Source organism: Silene latifolia, chromosome 3, assembly GCF_048544455.1.
Source record: "Silene latifolia isolate original U9 population chromosome 3, ASM4854445v1, whole genome shotgun sequence".
Lineage (NCBI taxonomy): Eukaryota > Viridiplantae > Streptophyta > Magnoliopsida > Caryophyllales > Caryophyllaceae > Silene > Silene latifolia.
Window position 1 is genome coordinate 110355115 of NC_133528.1, and position 26259 is coordinate 110381373.

The following is a 26259-nucleotide window of genomic DNA, read 5'->3' on the forward strand; positions in this document are numbered from 1 at the left end:
ATTGTAGCCAATAAATGAATGAATAAATAAAGAAAGGAGATGAAAAATAAATAAAGCAAAAATACTTATAAAATAGCGAACTTCCCCAAACCAGCCAGAAAACTGGGGAAGTGAGTAGACTAGTAGCTACTCGTCAGCCTCCTCTGTTGGAATATGTGTCCTCCGACAATAATGCGATCACGACTGTTGATCATGATGATCACATGTTTAAGTCTCGTTTCAAAGAATACAATTGGGAAGTAATTTTTACTGTCAACTGGTCAACATATATCGGTAATGATTGGCTGACTAGAGTTTGACATTACTGTCGTGTGACGGTGGTGATCAGTTGACCCCCTAGGTCATACCTATAGGGCAACACTCTTAATTGATCATTTAATTAATCGTATAACGTTACGAGTTAATTAAATTACTTGAAAAATTGACGGACGATTTTGGAAGCAAAATTTACGTATCACATTAAAGTTGATTAAAAATGAGATACGGTCTGAGTAATTGAATCGTATCATTACTCGGATGAATAATTGTTTAAGGTAACAATTGAATTTGAATGAATTATTATAAATACAATTTATTGTGATTTATAATTGGTAAAATATTTTGGTACAAGTAATTATGAATTACTAAGTCGATTTGTGTATATGACGTATTTTTATTAATACGTTGATTTTTAATATGTTAAAAATACATAACAAATTTATGTGACATATGACATGTGACATATTGACAAATTGAAAAAGATAAAATGGAATCCATTTTATCATCAAATGGACCGAAATATTGGGTGTGATTAACAAATTGTATATTGTTAATTAAGGTTAGTGGAATACATGATTATTTCTCTAATATAGGCATGCATACCTAGTGTCTTTTGTGTAAGAACACAAAGCCCATGCATTGGCCATCCCACACCCTTCTACCCGGTTTCCCCTAGGAAAGAACAAAAGGCTTTTGCTTATACTTTGATCATTTCACTACATGCTAGTGTACATGATTCATTATTATTCATTCATCTCAAAAATAAGAGTTTTTAGAAAGAGAAAATTCCTCCATAATCCCTCTCTCCCAACCGGTTTTTGGGTGAGATACCAAATAAATTTTGGGTCATTTTTCTTACAAAATTAATATTATCTAGTATACATTATATTAATTTTATTAAGAGTGTGCTTTGGGTATTATTCCTTCGGAGAGATCCTACACTTGGATCTTTGTTCATCCAAAAGGAAAGCTCAAGAACAAAAGAGAAGGAGGTCTCTTTTGTGCCCATTTGAACCGAAAATACAATGTAAGAATAATGTTTCTTCCTTATTTTGTTTTAATGTTTGCATGCATAAGATCATTAGTTAATTTTATGACAAATTAAATTAAAACATATATGTATATGTAAGTATATAGATCTACTTTTCCTTCAATTGGTATCAAGAGCCATGGTTGTTTGCATGCAAATCGGTTAAAAGTTTTTTCGAGTTATAAAGATTAACATATAAAACTTGTAAAATTTGTGTTATTATGAGATATCACGAAATTAATTCATGCATGTTAAAATTTCTGGTCCTAAAATGTTTTAGGATATTTTGGTTAAATTTACGGATTTTTATTGTTCATATTATTCAATAATGGCATTTAAATATGATTTTATGAGTAAAAATGTCATTTTCAGTCCAAAATTAGCTATACTTCGAATTTTCCAGTGATTTTTGGATATGTTGTCACATATATTATTTTGAGATAACCTGTAAATTTTCATAATTTTTGGACTTGTTATGCTCGAAAAATGGATTTTTCATTATTAAATTCGGATTTAGGTGATAAATAGGTTAATATGAGATAAATTTCGAATCTGGTCATAGGAATTTAGTATGTTGTCACATGAAATTTTACAAAATGTGTGTAAAATAATGGGATATAGTGAAATCTTTTTGCATGATTTATGGATTTTTGAAGAAAAATAGCATAAATAGTGACATTACTAATGAAAAATTAATAAAACATAATCTATGACTAAGGAAAAACGTCAAATGTTGCATTTTATTATCTTTTTCAGATCTAAAATTGAAAAGTTAATGAATATAATTTTTCCTATGTTTTTATGATTATTTTAGTTGAAACTGATAAACCGCAACATTGTTTTTCCGGAAAAATTTCGAAATTTTTAACCTATGTTTTTGAACATTATGAGTGTCATGATATTTTTCCAGAATGTTCATGAGTTTAAATTTCAAATTTTTAATTTATTTGAAATTTTATGATTTATTTGAAGTTTATAGCTTATTTTTGTAATTTTTAGTCCATTAATGAACAATTTTATAAATATGAGTTAATTATGGTCAAATAATTAGTGAAGACTAAATTTTGAGTCCTAAGAGGTTAGGGTAATTGACTTATGCATAAATATGAATTTATATAATTTTTTGTGATTATAAAATGTTGAAATCACGCAAATCCGTAAAAACCAAGTAATATACGATATTGGCTAATTAAAGGCGATTTAGCATAAAATTGGGCATGTTCATACATATTATAATGCTGCATTTTCTTTATGATTGTCATAATTTTAATTTATGTAATTTTTGAATTATGTAATTTTACTTAGTATGGCCTTAGTTTTTAATTGGTATTTCCCGAAATGTATGGGAATATCGATTCGGTTGTAATTTTATTGTGATCTCGTATCACCGTTTTGTAATTTAATAGATTTATTTTATTTTAGTTACAAATGTATAATAGGAAATTATGTAATTTGCTATGTAATTTAATTTATCTCGGAGTTCCCAAAGACGGATTTCTTCAAGATGGCGATACATAAAGACGGTGTTACCTCGAGATGCGTGCCACAACCGAAGTTCAAGGGACCAATGGAGTTGGTTTCCGAATATATAATAGTTAAATAGTTTTTCTATTTTAGGAAGGCCATACTAGGATTTATTTATTTTATGCTTGCATTTTATTTTATGTCACATGCATCGCTAAATCGCCATAACTAAAACATGCATCTTCTTCATCGAGTTTATCGACCGTGTCAATTAGAATTATCGTAGTTCACCGCTTTAGTTCACTTAAAACGTGATAGATAATAAATTGACATGACCTCTCGCTAAAACAATTAATTGAGACATAGCCTTACCAAATAGTAGAAACCATGAAAACCTATTTCGTGAGGGAGTGCACTCGGCCACACCGGGGTACAAACCTTGTTACGTAGGGGAAGTGGGTGATAAATGTCTATCCACCGAATTCATGTTGATGAGGGTTTCATCGGCCACACCGTGCCCAAGTTAATATGGGTTTGGATCATGGACACATTTATTCGAAATTTGGATTGAACTCAACAAAAGTTTTTCGATAAGGGTTTTATCGGCCACACCGTCCCCTTGTTGAATGTGTTTTGGGCTAAAGATAAATGTTAATGTAATATTATCGACCAAGAGTTCTAAAAGTAGAATCGATTAAAGCGTTAATCCACCGAGTTATATTGATAAGGGTTTCATCGGCCACACCGTGCCCAAGTTAATATGAATTTGGGTCTTGGAATCATTTATTATAGTTGGGTAGAGGTCACTATATGAATGCTCATATCTTGTTAATTATTTACAAGTATGATATTAAAAGACAAAAGTTAATATTTCCTTTTTCCTCCATATTTGTAGTTCTTTACAATGAATCCAACAAATGCTACCGCACCGATAACTATTGAGTCTTACCACAATATTTTTGACGACGTTTGCTCCAACAATGATTTCGACACCACTAGAGAACTTCATTTTGGGATAGGTTCGGATGGAAACCTTAACTTCATCACCTCTTCTAAACCACCTACTACTACTAGACCTCGTGTGAGTCCGTCTCAGGAAGACTACCTCATACAATCTATAGGGTCTTTGTCTCTGGAAGATAAAGATGCCAAAGCTAGTGGGAGCTCAAGCAATCAAGTTCTTGCTTCAAAGGGCAAAAGGTTTAAGAAGAAGGGAAAGAAAATCAAAAACTTCAAGCAAGTTAATGATGAGTGCCATTATTGCTATGGCATGGGACATTGGCTTAGGAATTGTCCCGTATATTTGCGAAATATAAGGGAAGGAATCATCGTTCCAAAAGGTAAAATTCCTAAAGAAATTTATGTTATTGATATAAATTATACTTCCACTACGACATGGGTACTAGATACCGGTTGTGGTTCTCACCTTTGTAATCATTTACAGGGTTTAAGAGATGTGAAGAGGCTTAGCAAGGGAGATGTGGATCTACGCCTTGGAAATGGAGCTCGAGTAGCGGCCGAATCCAAAGGAACTTATGTTCTAGCTTTGCCAAATGGATTTGAGTTGTATTTACATAATTGTTTTTATGTGCCTACACTCTTTAAAAACATTATTTCAATCGCCTTGCTAGACATGGACGGTTTTTGTTTTGTCATTAAGAACAATCGTTGAACTATTTCAAGGAATGATTTGGTTATTGGACAAGCTTCCTCTATCAATGGCATTTACATTTTAGAGACCTCAAATCCGACTAATGATATCTATAACATTCAATCAAAGAAACTCAAATCAAGTGACCCAAGTGAAGCGTTCATTTGGCATTGTCGATTAGGTCACATAAACGAGCATCGCATCAAAAGATTAATTTCGACTAATGTGATTACACCATTTGATTATCAATCATATGGTACATGCGAATATTGCCTACTTGGCAAAATGACTCGTAATCCTTTTAGTGGTAAAGGGACACGAGCTAGTGAGCTATTGGGACTCATACACACCGATGTATGTGGACCAATGAGTATCACCGCTCGTGGTAATTATGACTACTTTATAACCTTCACCGATGACTTGAGTAGATATGGGTATATCTATTTAATGAAGCATAAGAGTGAAGCATTTGAGAAATTCAAGGAATTTCAAAACGAAGTAGAGAGCCAATTGAACAAAAGGATTAAGGCACTACGATCCGATCGTGGTGGTGAATACCTTAGCCTTGAATTTGATTCACACTTGAAAAGTCGTGGTATTATATCACAACTTACTCCACCCGGAACACCACAACTTAATGGTGTTGCCGAAAGGAGAAATCGTACCCTACTTGATATGGTTCGATCCATGATGAGTCAAACCGAGTTACCAAACTCGTTTTGGGGATTTGCGATTCAAACCGCAATTAGATCTTTGAACAATAGTCCCACTAAATCCACCGAGAAAACTCCATGTGAGATATGGACGGGAAGGGTTCCCAATATATCCTATATGAAGATTTGGGGATGTGATGCTTACGTCAAGTCTAAGAACGACAACAAGCTTGCCCCAAGATCCGAAAAGTGCATCTTTATAGGTTACCCCTTAACCTCACGAGGTTACTACTTCTACAAACCTAAAGATAACAAAGTGTTTGTGTCTTGCGAGGCTGTCTTCTTAGAAAGTCAATTTATTTCTAAGAGACAGAGTGGGAGAAATTTTGAACTTGATGAAGTTCAAGAGTCACAAACCGAGATTGAGACGCAAGAAGATGTTCCTTCGTCGTCTAACGCGGTTGTACCTCCTCCACTAAGAAGAACGGGTCGAGTAATTCGCCATCTCGATCGATATGTGGGACTTATCGAGGAAGATGGAACACTTGATGTGTTACTTATGGAAAGTGACGAGCCCGCCACCTACAAGGCTGCAATCTCTAGTCCAAATTCCTCCTTATGGCTTGAAGCCATGAAGTCCGAAATGGATTCTATGCATGAAAACCAAGTTTGGGACTTGGTAGATTTGCCTAAAGGGGCAAGACCCCTTCAATGCAAATGGATATTCAAGGTCAAAAATGGCATAGAAGGACATGATGATGTCTACAAAGCTAGGCTAGTGGCAAAAGGATTTACCCAAGTCCAAGGTCTCCATTATGATGAGACCTTCGTCCCCGTAGCCATGCTAAGATCCATACGGATTTTGTTAGCGATTGCCGCATTTCATGATTATGAAATATGGCAAATGGATGTCAAAACCGCTTTTCTGAATGGGCATTTAGAAGAGGAGGTGTACATGATACAACCCGAAGGTTTTGTTGATTCTAAAAATCCTAACAAAGTATGCATGCTTAAGAGATCCATTTATGGTCTTAAGCAAGCATCTAGAAGTTGGAATCATCGATTCAATCATGTTATAAAGGAAAATGGTTTCACTCGAAGTGTTGAGGAACCATGTTTATACATGAAATTTAGTGGGAGCAATGTTGTGTTCCTAATCTTGTATGTCGATGACATACTACTCATTGGAAATGATATTCCAATGTTGTCTTCTGTTAAGAAGTGGTTAGGTAACCACTTCCAAATGAAGGATTTAGGAGAGGCACAACGCATATTAGGTATCCGGATCCATAGAGATAGATCCAAGAGGATATTGGCACTAAGTCAAGAATCTTATGTTGATAAGATTCTTCGACGGTTTAGCATGGACAAATCCAAAAGGGGTTTGGTACCTATGGTAACCGGGACGATATTGAGCAAGACTCAATCTCCCTCCGAACCCCATGATGTTGAACACATGAAGTTGATCCCTTATGCTTCCGCTGTTGGATCAATCATGTATGCCATGATATGCACACGTCCTGATGTCTTGTATGCCTTGAGCATGACGAGTAGATATCAAGGAAATCCAGGTGAGAGTCACTGGATAGCCGTCAAGAACATCCTTAAGTACTTGAGAAGAACTAAGGATTCTATCCTAGTGTTTGGAGGAGACACTGAGTTGCGTGTTAATGAATACACGGACTCAAGTTTCCAAATAGATAGAGATGACTTGAAATCACAAGCTGGTTTCGTTTTCATGCTCAATGGTGGTGCCGTAAGCTGGAGAAGCTTCAAGGAAGCTGTAACCGCGGATTCAACAACGGAGGCTGAGTACATAGCAGCATCAGAAGCTGCCAAGGAAGCTGTATGGATGAGGCAATTTACGGAAGGTCTAAGAGTAGTACCTACCGCCAATGATCCCATCACTCTCTATTGTGATAATAGTGGGACGATCTTCCGAGCTAAAGAGCCGTAGTCTAGTAATAGATCTACACATGTACTTAGAAAATATCATGTAATAAGAGATTTCATTGAAAGAAAGGAAATTGCGATTTGTAAGGTTGGGACGGATGACAACATAGCCTATCCGCTCACCAAGCCTTTATCGCAGGCTAAGCATGATGGACATGTTACGTCCATGGGACTTAAACGTGTACCAAGTTTTTGTTAGATTTTGAAATGAAATAAAAGTGTTGTTTTTGTTCATGTTCACAATCACATTTGTCTTTTATCTTTAATTTATACATTGTTACATCCAAACGGGTTGTAGTGACAATTGAACCCCATTAAAGTGAACACGGATTAACATAGTATTTGCCCATAGTCACTTGTATGAGGTGACGTCTCAAAGTGACTAGAGTGTGATGCGATTGATGGCAAGTTCAAGTGCCACAGAGTCATGTGAGATGACTAGTCGATCACATAGGCAGACTGTTAGGAACATTTTGTCGGGCCTTATGACCGCTTATAGAGTTCTGGCAAATTTATATAGCCTGGTCGTGGCGAGAGCTACTATAGTATTCGAATGAGTCGATTCTTTTGACTAAAGACTGTTCACCTAAGATGGCACAGTTTCAGATTAACTTTGATTTGTGTTACTACGACCTTCGTAAATGGGGTCAAATGGGCATATTTTGGGTTATGATGGCTGTGGCTAGTCGAAGGGAATGAGTGCGATAGTAATTGTCCACCCCTAGTCAGGGTTATATCAATATCTCAGGGCCACTCGAGGAGTAATGAACTGGAAATGCGTGGCCACGCTCGGATTGTATCCATGGTGGATAAATCCGGTCAATCAGTTATTCTCCAGATCGAGGAAACCACTCTCGATATGATCACTTGCAAGTACGACCTGAAAGACACCTTGCATTGAATGGGAGATAGTAATAGGACAAGAGAATTGGTGACGCACACTTGTCGAGGACAAGTGGGAGATTGTTGGAATATGTGTCCTCCGACAATAATGCGATCACGACTGTTGATCATGATGATCACATGTTTAAGTCTCGTTTTAAAGAATACAATTGGGAAGTAATTTTTACTGTCAACTGGTCAACATATATCGGTAATGATTGGCTGACTAGAGTTTGACATTACTGTCGTGTGACGGTGGTGATCAGTTGACCCCCTAGGTCATACCTATAGGGCAACACTCTTAATTGATCATTTAATTAATCGTATAACGTTACGAGTTAATTAAATTACTTGAAAAATTGACGGACGATTTTGGAAGCAAAATTTACTTATCACATTAAAGTTGATTAAAAATGAGATATGGTCTGAGTAATTGAATCGTATCATTACTCGGATGAATAATTGTTTAAGGTAACAATTGAATTTGAATGAATTATTATAAATACAATTTATTGTGATTTATAATTGGTAAAATATTTTGGTACAAGTAATTATGAATTACTAAGTCGATTTGTGTATATGACGTATTTTTATTAATACGTTGATTTTTAATATGTTAAAAATACATAACAAATTTATGTGACATATGACATGTGACATATTGACAAATTGACAAAGATAAAATGGAATCCATTTTATCATCAAATGGACCGAAAAATTGGGTGTGATTAACAAATTGTATATTGTTAATTAAGGTTAGTGGAATACATGATTATTTCTCTAATATAGGCATGCATACCTAGTGTCTTTTGTGTAAGAACACAAAGCCCATGCATTGGCCATCCCACACCCTCCTACCCGGTTTCCCCTAGGAAAGAACAAAAGGCTTTTGCTTATACTTTGATCATTTCACTACATGCTAGTGTACATGATTCATTATTATTCATTCATCTCAAAAATAAGAGTTTTTAGAAAGAGAAAATTCCTCCATAATCCCTCTCTCCCAACCGGTTTTCTGGTGAGATACCAAATAATTTTTGGGTCATTTTTCTTACAAAATTAATATTATCTAGTATACATTATATTAATTTTATTAAGAGTGTGCTTTGGGTATTATTCCTTGGGAGAGATCCTACACTTGGATCTTTGTTCATCCAAAAGGAAAGCTCAAGAACAAAAGAGAAGGAGATCTCTTTTGTGCCCATTTGAACCGAAAATACAATGTAAGAATAATGTTTCTTCCTTATTTTATTTTAATGTTTGCATGCATAAGATCATTAGTTAATTTTATGACAAATTAAATTAAAACATATATGTATATGTAAGTATATAGATCTACTTTTCCTTCATCCTCCTCCTCACCAAGCATCGTGTAGTCCGCATCTCGCTCCTGCTCCCGTCTCCTCCTCTCGTCAGCTCGTGTCCTCTCCTCCTGCTCAGCTGTGTCCGCCTCGCTCTCTGGCTGTGGGTACCCCTCCGCCGGGTACCGGTAGAAACAAGGGTGTGGTCAGTCGTCTGGAACGGGACGTCCTCTCCTTATTTGGTACTCGTATAGAGGAAACAAGGCAAGTGCCTGGTCCCGCTCCATACAAGCCTGTCGACTACACATCTCAAGGAGCAAAGCATCACGAAGCCCTTGGTCCATGACCTCCGGCGCCTCAAAGGGTGGAGGAGGAACAAAGTTAACCGGCAGAACCGGCTGTGGAATAGAGGGACTAGGGATAGGGGTCGGCGTGGGCGTGGGCGTGGACGTGGACGTTTGCCCAGCCTGAGTCAATGTGGATCCCTTTCCAGTCTCAGGTCGCTTCCGCTTCTTAGAAGCGGAAGAAGTGGAAGAAGAAAGTGTAAGGTGGTAGGAAGGTAAAGGTGGAGGCAACCTACCCGACAAAGTGGTCAAAGGTGAAAGACCGGGTAGGTCAGGAAACGGTAAGGTCACGGACTCGGAACCACAGATTTTCCAAGTCCGCTGATCCTTAGCTAACCAAAACATCGCATGCATGGCGTTAATATCTATGTACACATCCTTATCTACATATGTCAAGCCTCGGGGGAAGTCAGTGAAGAGGGTACGGGCGATGTAGGATGTTATCGCACTACAGGAAATCGTGCCCATCCTCTTCTGCCCGACAACGTTAAAATGTTGAGCTGTCAAATATGCAATGTTAAGAACGAAGGGGCCTGCGCTATCAATGTTCAAATAGCCCCCTAAAATAGACAACTCAACATTGTTAACGTTGTTAGGCTCTTTTCGGCCAAAGATCGTCCCTACTATGAGACGAAGGAAGTAACGGGCTGGGGGAAGATGGACGTAAGCCACCTTCCTCTGGTCGTAGGGAGTCTGTGCGATGGTAGGCCAAAGTAAAGACAGGATCTTCCGAGGAGGATCCTGATGGTCGTAAGAAGACAAACCCAAACTCTTCCCGAACTCAGCTAAGGTCCAAGTAAAGGTCTGGTTGAACAGTCGAAAAGAGACACAAGAACTCTCCAGGTCAGTGTCATAGGCAACAGATGAGAACGTAAAAGAGCTAAAGAACTCTAGTGTCCCTTGCTCATACGTGAGCGCTCTCATCATGGTCAAACCAGCCATCCCAGCCCCGTTTAAAAGTTCGGCCACGGAGTCTAAAATCCCCAACTTTTCCAAAGAAGAACGACACAAAAATTTGGTGGATGTAATGTCACAGTCCATTAAATACTTAAACGCTTACGATGAAGCGATTTAACGAAACGTACCTAAGGATACTTGGGAAGCGAGTCTAGAGAATCATCGGCCACAAATCTGGCAGCCGTGCGTCTAACAGCTGTGGGAACCCCTCCTCGTCTCCGTCCCCGTCCTCGTGAACCTGAGGCAGCAGCACCTAAGGCAGAAGCAGCCAGTCCAGGAGCGCGGCCTGAGACTGGCCGAGGTACAAGCACAAACGAAGTAGCTGTGACAGGGGGTGTCGACACAGCAGGGATCGACACCAAAGATGGACAGAAGTAGTAGCAACAGTGGTAGCAGCTGTAACAGTAGAAGTAACAGTAGGGCTGGTGACGGTGGTGGCAGCAGGGACCACCGTCTCAGTAATAGACGGACTAGCAGTAGAACTAGAGGCGGGCAAAGAACTACTATCCATCCTATTAATCAAATAAGTCCTAAAATCATAAAATAAACCAACAATAACACGATTTTCCCCAAATTTCGAAAATTTCGAAACCCTAAATGCTAAATTAAGGCTGAAAAATTCAATTAAACAAAAGGAAATAAGGAGAAGGACTTACTCGTGAATTACCCAAGAACAAATGCAATTAAAAATCAACAAAAAGCAACAAATCAATCGGATTAATACCCGATTTTCACAAACCCTAGAATCGCGAAAAATTGCACAAAAATACGAATTTTCAAGGGGAAATCAAGGGGCTTTGGTCGAGATTATTGCAAAGAACAAAATGTGGGTAATTTATTTGGTATAGAGGGAAGAAAAATGGAGGATTTGGGGGATTAGGGTTATCGCAAGACAAAAGGGAGAAGAAAAGAAAGTTTGAATAATGAAAATAGAATAGGGAATTTAGAAACTCCCCTGTGTAATATTAGCATAGTTACTCGATCGAGTGATTGGAAACCACTCGATCTAGACCTTTCTTCTCCATCCTATTCGATCGAGGACTTGGGATTTGCTCGATCGAAGGCTTCTATCTCCTCTTCGAATACTACTCGATCGAAAACGTCAGAATGTTCGATCGAGGACTTTTGCTCCCCATTTCCTCTCGATCGAGTACAGAACAACTCGATCGAGGAACCTTCTATATGGGCATTTCGATCGAGTACTATAGTTTACTCGATCGAAGACTTTGGCTGGACATTCTGCTCGATCGAGTATAAAAAGTACTCGATCGAGGTTTTTTCCTTTGGCACGTATCTCAATGCATTAAATCTTCCCCAAACTGCATAAAAACACAGCAAAACTCCTCCCAAAAATACCAAAATCACAATTCGCAGTCTATATTCGGTCTTATGCTAAAAAAAACTAATTATGCTATTGTCTAAAAGTATAAACGCAAATTAAAATGTCTAACAAAAATTCAAATTACATAGTTTTTACAATGGGACATTTCCCGTTTATCTTCCGAAGCACTTTAACAGCCCATGCGAGGGCTTCTGACTGGAGGAGGTCCCTTCAGCATCGCGGACCGACCTCTTGGATCGCCATGAGCTTGAACTGGTTGGAGAAGAATAGTTCGTATCCACATATGCCTTTACTTTCTTCCTCCCTTTGTCATTTTTTTTGGCATCGTCTTTCGCATCATTCCCATCATTGAGCTTGGTTTTCACTGTATCTTTACCGACGGAATCTCCAATATCCACTCGGTTTATATCTGCAACAATGGAAACAATAGAATGGCCCTCCATATTGCTCTCAGTCTAAGGCGGGGGTGTTAATATAGCAGCACAAAACTCAGTATTATCAACTGGAGAATCTGTGTCAGGGTCTATAGAGGGTAGGGCATTGCAAGGTTGAACCTGCATAGGGGCCCTAGGAACATTGGAGTGATAAAAGGTCAGCTCCTCATCACCTACCTGAAAAGTAAGAGTCTTCCCCCCGACGTCTATCACTGCGCGAGCAGTAAATAAAAATGGTCGTCCTAATATGATAGGAGTGTAAGAGTATTCGGGGATGTCTAAGACTACAAAATCAACGGGAATAAAGAATTTCCCAATCTTTACAGGCATGTCCACTAAGACACCTAGGGGCCGTGATAAAGTATGGTCGGCCATCTGCACAGTCATATTGGTACAGTGAAACTTGGTCAAACCCAGTGTCTTAACGAGAGACAATGGTAAGACACTCACGCTAGCTCCTAAATCACATAGCGCATTATCGATTAAATGGGTCTCTATATGGCATGGAATAGAAAAGCTGCCCGGGTCAGACTGTTTGGGTGGTGTCTTATTTTGAATTAGGGCATAACCTATTTCAGTCAAAGCTACCGTTTAATGATCATTAAAATGCCTCTTACGCGTTAATATTTCTTTCATAAATTTCATGTAAGAGGGTACCTGGGTAAGCAATTCGGCGAAGGGAACGTTGATGTGAAGGCTCTTTAAAATATCAGCAAATTTTCCGAACTGTTGTTCAATCTTCCTGTTCTGCAATCGCCTCGGGAAAGGGACCGTGATGGGAATTTCCAAGCCTTTTTTTCTTTTTTCCAAAGTTTCAACACGATTATCAGCTATTTTACTCGATCGACCGCTTTTTCCCTTCGATCGAGCACTTTCATCAACCATTTCATTTGATCGAGGACTATCATCCACTCGATCGAAGTCCCTAATTTCAACGGTAGTCGATCGAACATCAGTTTCATTCGATCGAGCATTTTCCTTAGCAATTCCTCTCGATCGACCACCTGAAGTGAGTCGATCGAGGACTTTCTTCGGGTTCTACATATTTTCGTCCAATGATGACTGTTCACGCTCAGCAACAGTGATTTCCGGGTCTTATTTCTCATCATCAATCAACATTTTAGGTCCCTCATAGGAAAGACCACTCCTCAGATTGATTAGATTCACCGTCTCGTGATGTTTCTTATCTAGTTGGGATGGTAAATGGCCCGGCTGCCTTGATGCTTGATTAGTGGCGAGTTGAGCTATTTGAGACTCAAGTGACTTAATTGATGCATTTTTTGTTGGTCACTTTTCTGCAACAGAATTATCAATGATTGAACCATCGACTTCAACTCGGCCATTTCACTTATACCACTGGAAGAAGAACCTTGTTGCGGTGGTGGAAAGATAGAGGCTTTCGAAAGCCTTATTGTTGAGCTTTATGAGGTGGAACATAGACTTGTTGTTGTTGCTGCGGTGGAGGTGTAGGATTCAATACATTCTGACTAGTCCATCTCAAGTTAGGATGGACTCCACTCTGATTGTTGTAATAGGAGCCTACTTGCCTATATTGTTGAAAGGCATAAACTTGCTCCTTCTCAGCTAGACAGTCAACAGCAGTGTGACCATCTTCTCCTCCACATCTCTCACATGAGACAGTTTCTTATCTAGTCAATAAGATAACCGTCTGTTGATCTCCCGCATTCTGCAACTCCAACTTGTCAAACCTGGCATTCATGGCTTCTAGCTGAGCCACAACTGCATTATCAACAGAAGAAACTGTTCTAATTCCTCCTCTTGGGTTCCCATATCTAGCACAATGGGTAGCCATCTCCTCTATAATGCCCCATCCCTTGTCATCATCAATATTCTTTTGGAATCGCCTATTAGACGAAGCATCCAAAATAGCACGGTGATCGCCGTACACACCATTATAAAACTGGTTGCATAAGAACCACTGATTGAAACCATGATGAGGAAGAGACCGCACCAATTTCGTAAATTGGTTCCAAGCTTCATAAAAGTTCTCATCTGGCGTTTGCTTGAAGCTTGTAATCTTTCCTCTCAGCTGATTAGTTCGTTGTGGAGGAAAGTATCTTTTGTAGAAGGCTAAGGCAAGGGTCTCTCAGTTGGTGATCCCGGCTGCGGTTCTGTCAAGATCAGTGAGCCATTCTCGTGCTCCATCGGTCAAAGAGAAAGGAAATAGGACCTCTTTAATCTTGTCCTGCGTTACTCCCTTAGTGGCGGGAATGGTAGAACAGTAGTCTGTGAAAACCTCCGTATGCTTTCGCGGATCCTCCCCAGCTACTCCACGATACAGATTTATTTCAACCAGGTTGATATAAGACGGCCGAATGTCAAATGTGTTCCCATCCTCGGTTGTAAGGTTTAAACCTTTAGGGATTGAGGCAGTTGTAGGCTCAGAGTGACTCGCGATATTAGGCATATTCACAAAACTAGAAGCAGAAATAAAATTGTCTTCTTCAAAAGACTGGTCTTCTGCAAATAGAAAATGTTCAAGATCGGGCTCAAAAGTATTCAAGACTTCCTTTTGATTCTTTCTCAGCAGTCTTTGTCTATAGCGAAAAGTCCACTCCGGTTCAGGATCAGCTGGCACTAACTTTGACCTGTTAGACCTGGGCATAAACAATACTAGAGAAAATAAATAAGAACTGTTTCAAGGAATTGAAAACTCCCTGAGACTGAGACAAACGAAAATAAGACAGATAAATAGGCTAATTGCCTCCCCGGCAACGACGCCAAAATTTGATACCGTCGTTTTAGTACCAAAAATAATTACCTAAAACTACTAACAGAAGTTAGCGGAAGTAGGGTCGATCTCCACAGGGAGGCTATTATATCTATTTGCTAATCTAAGTCTGTCTGGTAACAATTCGGGGTTTTGAATTGAATTCTAACCACTAAAAAGATTAAGGCGAGAGAATAAGAGAAAATAGCAATAAAAGTAAAGGGGATTAAAAATGTGATCAGATAAAGGGAAGTATGCTAGGAATTCGGTTCACCATGGCAGTTTACTAACTCAGTCATGAATATTTCAGACAATCTATTGTGAGAAGGGCAAGGAAAAGTGTTAGGTTCATATAACCATATTAGACTCATCTAATCATTTTATAAATTACTTATAATTTATATTTATGTGGATCTAGTTGCATGCATGATAAAATGAACAAATAAGGAGAAAAATCGATTTCTACTTACATGCATGTTGACCGAAATTTGGGCACAAGTGTAGGAATCCTTCCTACACTTGATCTTGAGCTAGAACATATTTTGGATGATCCTCCATAACCCAAAGTTCCAGGTATAGGAACACTCCTCTTGATTGCACCCTCTAACCCAAACACTAATACTATTAATAACTAGATAATATGTATTAGTAACCTTAAATTTTAAATCTAATATTTATAATAATACTACAACTAGTATTCATGTGACAATATTAGATTTTAGAACAAATTCTATGCATAAAAACCCATTTTTATGAGAGAGGAAGAGAGAATATAAGAGAGATAAGCATAAGATTATCTACACAAGAAAAATGAGACCAATGTTCTCTTAATGGGAGGGGGTGCCGGTTTCATAGGGTTATGGGGAAGGGATAAAGCTCTTCCTTTTAGCTTTTTATCTTACCCAAATAATAGGCTAGGTTTAGGTGTAAGACTAGTGTGATGATTATGTTTTTCCTTATAAAATAATCAACCACATACACCCTAAAACTACCAACTAAAACCGGCTCCCACACTTAAAATGGACTTCATTTTATTTTTGTAATTTTGTCATTTGTAATATGTTATGACATGTGACATGTCATTAGACATACTAATTCATATTTAACTAATTAAATATCATTTTAAATCAAATAATTACATTCAACAAGTAATTCACAATTACATGTATACAAAATGGGTCATATTAAGTCTAGTTAATATAATCTACAACATCTTGTAATTATAATTAACTAATCATTCTTATCTCAAATGTTTCATAAACATTAATCAATTTTAGTAATATAACAAATTAATTACTAAATTGAATCTTATTTAATCACATTACAATAAGATATATAATTCTCACTTTATAAATAAATTTGTTCAATTTAAGGATTTAATTAATCCATATGAATATACGATTAATTAACTTTACAGTTTGGGAATCGTCCTATAGGTGTGACCTTAAGGGATAGACTGATCACCACCATCAAACGACAGTAATGTCAAACTCTAGTTAGCCAATCATTGCCGATTAATATTGATCAGTTGACTATATAATGAATCATCCCATACGTATTCTTATTATGAGATTTAATTATGATTTTTAATCATGTGATTGCACTATTGTTGAGGACACTTACTCCAACAATCTCCCACTTGTCCGAGACAAGTGTGCGTCACCAATTCTCTTGTCCTATTACAATCTCCCACTCAATGCAAGGTGTCTTGCAGATCGTACTTGCATTTGATCATATCTTGAGTGGTTTCCTCGATCTGGAGAGTAACTGTCTGACCGGAATTATTTACCGAAGACACCTTCCGAGAGTGGCCACGCATTTTCAGTTCACTACTCCTCGAGTGGCCCTAAGATTTTAGATGACCCTGACAAGGGAATGGACAATTCCTATCGCACTATTCCCTTCATGCACTCACAGTTCATCATGACCCAAAAGATGCACACTTACCCCTTTTTAAAGAATGGCTTGGGGCAAAAATCAAAGTCAATCAGAAAATGTGCCGACTTGGACGAATAGTCGTTAGTCAAAGAATTGACTCATAAGAATACTATAGTAGCTCTCGCCACGACCAGGCTTTATAAAAATTACCAGAACTCTATAAGCGGTCATTGCTCGACAGAGTGTCCCATACAGTCTGCCTATGTGATCGACTAGTCATCTCATATGACTCTATGACACTTGAACTTGCCATCAATCGCATCACACTCTAGTCACTTCGAGATATCACCTCATATAAGCAACTAGGGGCCAATACTATGTTAATCCAGTTCACTTAAATAGGGTTCAACATTGTCTCGACAACCTATTTGGAAAAATAAAGTTTTAAAGAAAAGAGTTTTGTATAAAACTTAAATGATGAATGCATTATCACATATGTAAAATTGATACAATATCAATTACTACATAATCTATAATTCATACTTAATTTTGTATATAGTTGATCATCTCAATTCAATTGAAATGACATGACTTATCATGCTAAGCCTATGAGAAGGCTTTGGTTAGTAAGTCTTAGCAACACTTTACACTTTCCTAACCTTACTATATACTATTTCCCATTCTTGTGAATAATCTTGTATTATAAGAACTTCTTTGAGTACGTGTCTAGATCCAATCTGGACATAGGCTCTTTTGCCTTTGAATAACTCCAATTGTCCTCACAGTGTGTAGGTATAGGTCCTTCGGTTATTGGAACGAACTACCATAGTTCCTCCAATTCATAAAACCGAATCCTAATATCATCCCTTCCTTCTTGCATATCTCATTATTGCAAGTGTACTCAATTTCCTTTGTGTATATCTCATTGTTCAAATGCCTACGATGTTCCTAGAAGATATTCTCCTTCATTAATATAGCCAAGATGGTTCTCTAACCATTCTTATGCGTTTAGAATATGGTTTTTGTGTAACTCCTTGCACATAAATCCATCTCAATTCTATATGCTCAACTTCATATCTTTAGCAGTTCCTGAGTACTAACTAATGAACTATATGGCTATATAGAGACTTCTCTCAAAGATTCGATTTGTAACTTTTTGTCATAATCTTAGTATACGAAGTTTAAGAATGGTGATACATCTTTGTGTAATGAATTAATCCCACAACGGAAGCACGTGGATTCAATTTCAACATGTTCAATACTTTTGAACTTGTCAAGATTCTTATTAACATAAGAATATTCATTTAACGCTAATATCCTCTTAGTACTATCTTTATTGGTCTGGATACTTTAGAGATGTATTAAACTTCTCCTAAGTCTTCCATCATTCATAATGATCAATATGTCCCTTACATGTAAGACTAGTAACACCACATTAATCCCACTAAACTTCATGTATAAACAGAACTACTCGACAATTCGAGAAAAGTTTATCACATGACTGAAACATATCATTCAACTCCTTGACTTTTACTTAAGATTTCTTCTTAAGTTCCCATCCTATTTTAGGATAGTTGCGATTCTCAAAATCATGCAAGATGATTTTAAAATCCAACTGTCAAATCATATCCGAATTCAATAAAGCGTTGTTCTTGCGTACAAAACCCTTTGCAACCAATCAACCAAGCTAAGTAAGCATTTTCATGTTTATGCTCATTTCAGACTTTTGCGGAGTTGAAACTAGATAAAGCATCTTAATAAGTTACAGGTTTGTTACTTCCGAAAATAACATAACTCCTGTCCACTTTAGATTTCGAAGAAATAATTACTGATTTTGACCAAGAAGGAACATCTTCCTACGTCTTATTCTCAGTTTGTGGCTCTTGAACATTTTCTCCCACTCTGTCTTTAAGAAATAATCCTCATTTCTTAAGAGACAGCATCACGAGCCATAAACCCTTAGTTCTCGTGATCTAGTAGGAAAAATGAGCACGTGATTACTATCAAAACAAGCTACAACTTAGGTGCATGGCCTAACCATATCTAATATGAATTGTACTTGATTGCTTTAACTATATTCTGTTTTAGTGGAAAAGTGATATATGACAAACAAATTTTATAACAGAAACTACCTCCAACTATATTGTAAAGATTCAATCATATCGTAATGAAACTGAACTTGTGATACCATATCACTCTCTATTTGGTGTAAAATAAAGTCATTACTTCATGGTTCTCATCCTAAACAAAGTACTAATACTTTGGTTTTTATACTTCATAAGAAGAATTCATTGAATTTATTCAAAGAATTTCTCTTCTTACCTCATTAAGTGGATACCAAGTATCTACCTAATCCATTGGTAAAAGAGAAGAAGTAATAATGACCTTCTCAGATGGAAAATATTTTTGATCATACATATTGAAATGTAATTTGGTGAATAACTTATTCTATTCGCTATACTTTTCAAGAAAAGTCACGAAACATCTTGCTTTAAATACAAGATTTGCACACACCAAAAGATTCCCAATCAAATGGTTTGGGAGACTAGTCAAAACTAGTTTCTTAATGCAATTTTCAATCGAGAATTGAGGAATGATAGGGGTCACCAACTTGAGTCTTGTATATATGACATTTATTTTTAATTTGAATATAAATACCTTGATTTGCATGGTCTCACCATAAACTTAATTGTGGTATGTAAGAGTACAACTCTTGTTTTAATCGCATAATGGTAAAACCCTTTACCTATTGTGCAAAACTCAAATTATATTCTTATTTAGACATATTGTACATCATAATAATTATTGAGGTACATTTCTAAATACAAAACTAAAATGAGTACACTACAACATTCAAATGTTTATGGATGAAATGATAACTACCCTAGTTCCATTCATGCAAATTTCAGAACATATTCTTGCTTGTCGTCACACGATAATGCCAAATATGATGAAATCCATAAGCTTGTATTAAATACTCATGATATTATATTTGGCAATAATGCAATGTCAATTTCATAGATATTAAGGAAGGAATATGTTGGAGTCACACGACAAACTTCCTTGATCTTTACTTATTGGGGTTTGTCTCTATTTTAGTGTCTAACACTTTCTCTTTCGATCCTAGTTCTATCCTTAATAATTAAGATAGGAAATTTACTTCATATTGCTCACACTCACTTCAAGAATTTCCACTTATCTTCATATAAATTCCTAGTTAATCCTTCACAAGGATGAACTCTATTGTGGTATTTGGTCAATCAAAATTTCTAACAAATTAATTTACCAATTAACATTGTCATGTTCTTAACAACTTAAGTGCTTGATGACAAGTGTTTAGGTTGAGCAATAAGACTTTTGAACAATGGATGCATAGAAGATTTAATCAAAACATATTTTGACTAATCATTACCTCCAGTCATATTTCTTCACAAGAAATCACACGTAGGTATGTTAGGAATTTTAAGATGCTAATCTTATATTTCATAGGACAACTCCTATGAAGGTCTATGGAATAGAACGATTCCTATGGAGCTAAAATAGAACATTAAAAACAATGAAATAGTGGGAAAATACAACATTCATCGTTATAATACTTGTAAATATTAATACAAGTATAGCATTTATATAGTGACCTCTACCCTACTATAATAAATGATTGCGGAATCCAAATTCATACTAGCTCGATTGTGGGACAACGGTCCCTCTACAACCTTTACTAATACAACTTGGTGGGTTAACCCTCTTAACCGATTCTACAATTAGAACTCTCGGTCGATGAATTTACGTTAAGTTCATCTTTAGCCCGAACCTATTGCGGCTACGGTCGCAAAATACCTTCGTTGAGATCAACCAAATTTTCGAAGTCTAATAACTATTTATTACCCCACTCATCCAACGTCAAAGCAAGCACCCCGGTATAATATTTCAATACCGTATTGTACCTATATAAAATTTAGATTCATGGGCTCCTACTATTTGGTAAGGCTAATCTTTTGAAAGTAAAGGTCTTGTCAATTTATTATCTATCAATTTTAAGTGAGCTAAAAAACGAATTATCGATAATTATAATTGACATGGTCGAAGACTCGATATGATATGCATGTGTTGTTATGGCGATTTGGCAATCCATGCAACATATTAAAAGAAATGCAAAGCAAATAAGAATTTCCTAGTATGGCCTTCCTAAAAGAGAAAATCAAATAATCTACTACATATTCGGAAACCAACTCCTTTGGTCCCTTGAACTTCATCTGACACGCCTCCCAAGGAAAACACCGTCTTGACCGGGACTCCTTTTCGAATGGCTCCGCCTTTAGGAAACTCCGGAATTACAAAATAATAATAAAAATACATGGCTATTTCTGTTATATATTTGTAATAAAAAATTAAATCTATTAAATTACAAAACGGTGATGCGAAATCACATTAAAATTACAACCAAATTGATATTCCCTTTCATTACGGGTAATACCAATTAAAAACTAAGGCCATACTAAGATATATAATTCAATATTACATAAATAAAATATGACATTCATCAATGAAAAATGCAGCATTATTATATGATATAACATGCCAAATTAATGTGACAAATCGCCCTATTTAAACCTTATATTGTATATATAATCCGGTTTTATGGAAATGCGTGATAATAATTTATTAAAATCACAAATCAATACTTAAATCAAATTTAAGCCCAAGTTAATTATCCTTCCTCTCTTAGGACTCAAAAATTAGTCTTTACTCAATTTTTGATGATAATTCAACTTTGTTTTGTATTATTGCTTATTAAACTTCTTATAACCATAACAATTATGAAATAATTCCCAATAAATCATAAAAATTTGAAAAAATTCGAAATCATATTTTCAAATACTGGAATATTACCAAGAGTCTAGAAACTCAATAAAATTTACCCACAAAATATTTATAATTTATTTCATTAATAAATCGTTTAAAACATAACTTTTACCATTTAATTCCAAATTAAACATAAAAATTATGGAAAAATCAAAATCAAAATGATGAACATTCTTTAAAAAAAAAATTCCAGAACCTGAAAATGGCAAAATTTGAACAAAAAAATTCGAATTTATTTTTTATGACCAATAAAGTTGTCCTCTTATTGATTTTATCACATAAAAATCAATAAACATACCAAATCAATCAAAATTTAACATGCAAATTTAGATATAATGTTCATATTAAATATACAACATTAAGGAAAAATTTCATGCCATAAAATTTATTTTAGCTAATTTTTGCTAAAAATAGTCACTATTTATATCATTTTAACTATTAAAATTATAAATCAAGCATAATAAATCACATTTATCTAAAATTTTATATACAATCAATAAAATATGCATGTGACATCATATTAAAATTTCATGGCCTATTTCGAAGTTTAAATATTTTTAATCATTTAACCTCCATTTATACCATTTTTATCACATAAAAATCATAAATCATGAAATATTAATTACATTAATACGAAAATTTACATACAATATATAAAATATTTATGTGAGGTCATACTAAAACATCACGGCAAGTAGTGAAGTTTAACTATTTTTAGTAAATAAAAGTTCATTTTACTCATAAAAATGTAATTATTTCACTAAAAATCATTAAAATAAGCAATAATCATCCATAAATCATCAATATGACCTAAAAATATTTTAGAACCAGAATGTATAACATGCAAATTTTTGTGGCTTTATCCTCAAAAATGACAAAATATTAGTTTTAATTAAGTTACATTTAACTCGGAAAAAACTAAACCGATTATGCATGCAACACCAAAGCTCTTGATGCCAATTGTAAGGTTCATATACCCATATTAGACTCATCTAATCATTTTATAAATTACATATAATTTATATTTATGTGGATCTAGTTGCATGCATGATAAAATGAACAAATAAGGAGAAAAATCGATTTCTACTTACATGCATATTGACCGAAATTTGGGCACAAGGCTAGAACATATGTTGGATGATCCTCCATAACCCAAAGTTCCAAGTATAGGAACACTCCTCTTGACTGCACCCAAGACTAACCCAAGCACTAATACTATTAATAACTAGATAATATGTATTAGTAACCTTAAATTTTAGATCTATTATTTATAATAATACTACAACTAGTATTCATGTGAAAATATTAGATTTTAGAACAAATTCTATGCATAAAAACCCATTTTTATGAGAGAGGAAGAGAGAATATATGAGAGATAAGCATAAGATTTTCTACACAAGAAAAATGAGAACCAATGTTCTCTTAATGGGAGGGGGGTGCCGGTTTCATAGGGTTATGGGGAAGGGATAAAGCTCTTCCTTTTAGCTTTTTATCTTACCCAAATAATAGGCTAGGTTTAGGTGTAAGACTAGTGTGATGATTATGTTTTTCCTTATAAAATAATCAACCACATACACCCTAAAACTACCAACTAAAACCGGCTCCCACACTTAAAATTGACTTCATTTTATTTTTGTAATTTTGTCATTTGCAATATGTTATGACATGTGACATGTAACATGTCATTAGACATACTAATGCATATTTAACTAATTAAATATCATTTTAAATCAAATAATTACATTCAACAAGTAATTCACAATTACATGAATACAAAATGGGTCATATTAAGTCTAGTTAATATAATCTACAACATCTTGTAATTATAATTAACTAATCATTCTTATCTCAAATGTTTCATAAACATTACTCAATTTTATTAATATAACAAATTAATTACTAAATTGAATCTTATTTAATCACATTACAATAAGATATATAATTCTCACTTTATAAATAAATTTGTTCAATTTAAGGATTTAATTAATCCATATCAATATACGATTAATTAACTTTACAGTTTGGGAATCTTCCTATAGGTGTGACCTTCAGGGATCAACTGACCACCACCGTCAAACGACAGTAATGTCAAACTCTAGTTAGTCAATCATTACCGATTAATATTAATCAGTTGACTATATAATGAATCATACCTTACATATTCTTATTATGAGATTTAATTATGATTTTTAATCATGTGATCGCGCTATTGTTAAGGACACTCACTACATCAGAAGGTCCTTCCGGTCCGCTATCCACCCTAGAATACAACTAACTTAACTTCCGTCCTCATTAGGGTAGTCTACTGTTCATAACAGGTCTGTTCATTCCAATCTTCAGATCTAGGATTGAATTTAACCAATTTAACGGGTTTAGAAGCGTGCACTCAACTAAACGATTACAGTTATATTGTTAATGAATTAGTTCTCACAATTAAATCGTCTAGCCTATTCACAACATCATCAACTCATTACCATGGCTCCCCTAATCCTAACATAAGGAAATTTAGCTACTCATGCTATTAATGTTACTAACAATAAAAACGATGAACAAACTAATAAGAGACATTATAGAAGAGCAATAAAGATGAAACATAAACTAATAAAGACAATAAATAAACATAAATTAAGAATAAAGATTAAGAAAAGAACAAAGAAAGATTAAATTAAAAGTAAGAGTAAGGAAAGATTACAAAGAGATGAATCCGGCAAATAAAGAGCAAAGTGACGTGAAGCAAAAGAGAGAAAGAGAGAAGTCTCCTTAAAGAAGAATTAAGAGTGTAAAGTATGATTCCAAGATGTCTCATTAACCTAATGACGTCTTCCTTATATAGGGAAGAGATTATTAACTAAAAGATTAACTAATCACGCAATAAAATCCCGTGTAAATAAGCAAAGTACTCGATCGAGGTATTTCATTCCTCTCGATCGAGTAACTTCTCAGCAAATCCCCTCGATCGAAAAGATATGGCCTTTGATCGAGAGCTTCTAATTCAGCCCACTTCGATCGAGCTCAGCAGGGTCTCGATCCAACACCTTGAACCGTCAAAACCACTCGATCGACCAAGAAAGCACTCGATCGAGCAGTTGGCCACTGAAGATAGCTTGCAATTCGTTTGGTCAGCTTCCAAGGACCTCCTTCATGCTTCCCGAGGTAGGGCATTCTGCTCTAAATCTTCCATCTCCTTAAATGCATGCTAGGAGGAACGAATAAGACACGATTTCACCACTTTGAGGTCCGTTCCTGCAAATGAGACAAAACAAACCAAAGTAGCCTATTCGGGGAATTTTGCAATACAGAACTATAGAAATGATATAGAAATGTGTGATATAAGAGGCTAAAAGGACTATATAAATTTCACGTATCAACTAGTCGATCACATAGGTAAACTGTATGGGACACACTGTCGGGCAGTGACCGCTTATAGAGATCTGGCAATTTTATGTAGCCTGGTCGTGGCAAGAGCTACTACAGTCTTCTTTTGAGTCGATTCTTTGACTAGAGACTATTCGCCCAAGTCGGCACAGTTTCTGATTGACTTTGATATTTGCACCAAGCCATTCTGTCAAAAGGGGTGAGTGTGCATCTTTTGGGTCATGATGAACTATGGGTGTACGAAGGGAATAGTGCGATAGGAATTGTCCACCCCTAGTCAAGGTTATTTGAAATCTCAAGGCCACTCGAGGAGTAGTGAACTCGAAATGCGTGGCCACGCTCGAAAAGTATTTAAGGTACATAATTCCAGTCAGATAGTTAATCTCCAGATCGAGGAAACCACTCTAGATATTATCAAATGCAAGTACGACCTGCAAGACACCTTACATTGAGTGGGAGATGATGTAATAGGACAACAGAATTGGTGACGCACCCTTGTCTCGGACAAGTGAGAGATTGTTGGAGTATGTGTCCTCAACAATAGTGCGATCACATTATTAAAACTCATGATAAGAATACGTAAAGGGATAATTCAATAAATATAGTCAACTGATCAACATTAATCGGTAATGATTGGCTAACTAGAGTTTGACATTACTGTCGTTTGACGGTGGTGGTCAGTTGATCCCTTAAGGTTACACCTAAAGGACGATTCCCTCAATTGTAAAGTTGATCGATTGTATGACGATATAGATTGATTAAATCCTTAAATTAAACAAATTGATATATAAGAGAGAATATTATATCTTATTGTAATTTGATTAAATAAGATTCATTTTAGTAATTAAAATGCTTTATTACTAAAATTGATTATTGTTTATGAAACAATTAAGACAAGAATGAATGGTTAATTATAATTACAAAATGTTGTGAATTATATTAATATGACCCATTTTATACACATGTTATTATGAATTACTAGATAATTTATAATATGTAATTTAATTAATTTATATAATGATATTTAATTGTTAAATATGCATTAACATGATTAATTACATGTTACATGCTGCATGTGACATGTTGTGTGTGACAATTGACATTTTGACAAAATAAAATGGATTTCCATTTTATGAAATGGAC